This window comes from Octodon degus, unplaced genomic scaffold (genome assembly GCF_000260255.1).
Source record: "Octodon degus isolate 3935 unplaced genomic scaffold, OctDeg1.0 scaffold00020, whole genome shotgun sequence".
Taxonomy (NCBI): domain Eukaryota; kingdom Metazoa; phylum Chordata; class Mammalia; order Rodentia; family Octodontidae; genus Octodon; species Octodon degus.
In genome coordinates, this window is record NW_004524596.1 from 19009439 (window position 1) to 19011090 (window position 1652).

Consider the following 1652-nt stretch of genomic DNA (forward strand, 5'->3'; position numbering starts at 1 on the left):
TAGATAAGTACAAATTTCCAAAACTGAATGAAAAGGATATAAAAACTCTCAATAACACAATTTCCACCAATTACATTGAAAATGTACTAAAAAAGTTACCAAAAAACAAAAACCCAGATCCTGAGGGATTCACAGTTGTATTCTATAAGAAATTTAGAGATTTAATCCCAATATTCCTCAAACTCTTCAATGAAATTTAGAAGGAAGCAGTACTCCCAAAATCATTCCTGGAGGCAAGTGTTATAATAATACAAAAACCATGAGAAAGATTCAACCAAAAAAAAATTACAGACCAGTCTCTCTCATGAACATGATGCAAAAATCCTCAGTAAAATATTAATATGCATAATGCAGCAAATCATCAAGAAGATTATTCACCACAACGAGGTAGGATTCATCCAAAGGATTCAAGAATGGCTCATTGTATGCAAATCTATAAATGTAATACACTATGTCAACAGAGCCAAAACCAAAAAACACATGATCATCTCAATAGATGCAGAAAAGGCTTTTGATAAAGTTCAACATTCAGTCATGTTCAAAACCTTACAGAAAATTGGAATAGATGGCCTCTAACTCAATCTGATAAAGGCCATTTATGACAAAACAACTGCCAACATCATTCTAAATGGAGAAAAAGTAAAAGCTTTTACTCTCAAATATGATATGAGACAAGCATGTCCTCTATTACCCCTCCTATTCAATATAGTTCTAGAATCATTAGCAAGAGTCATTAGACAAGAGAGAAATACAGTAATAAGAATAGGTAAAGAAGAAGTTAAACTATCATTGTTCACAGATGACATGATTCTCTACTTGGAAGACCAAAATAATTCCACCAAGAATCTCCTAGAATTAATAAACTAATTCAGTAACATAGCAAGATACAAAGTCAACACCCAAAAATCAAGAGCCTTCCTCTACGCGGATAACAAACTCATTGTGAGAGAAATTAAATAACAATACCTTCACAATAGCATCTAGAACAGTGAAATACTTATGGAATTAACCTAATAAAGGAAGTAAAAGATGTGTACAATGAATATTACAAGACCTTGAAAAATGAGATCGAAGTGGATTTTAGAAAATGTAAAAATATTCCTTGTTCCTGGATAGGAAGAACTAACACTGTGAAAATGGCCATATTCCCAAAACTGTTATATACATTCGATGCAATCCCTATCAAAATACCTAAGTTGAAATTATACTACAGAGCTACTGTGATAAAATCAGTATGAAATTGGCAAAAAAAAAAAAAAAAAAAAAAACAGACTTAGGGATCAATGCAACAGATTAGAAGATGCACATACAAGTAAAAACATAGGGTCAGTCATTGTACCTTTGACAAAGGAGTCAAACATGTCCAAAGGAAGAAAGATGGCCTCTTTAATAAATGGTGCTGGAAAAACGGTGCTCACATGCCAAAAACTAAAACAAGACCTAGGTCTATCACCACTAACTAAACTGAAGTCAAAATGGATGAAAAATCTAAATATTAAAAGAGAAACACTAAATTTCCTGAAAGAAAATGTAGGTGGAAATCTTGAAAATATAGGGGTAGGCAGAGTGTTCATGAATAAAATCCAGACTGTACAGGAACTATTGCAATGAACCAGCAATTAGGATGTCATGTTATTGAGAAGTTTCTGCAT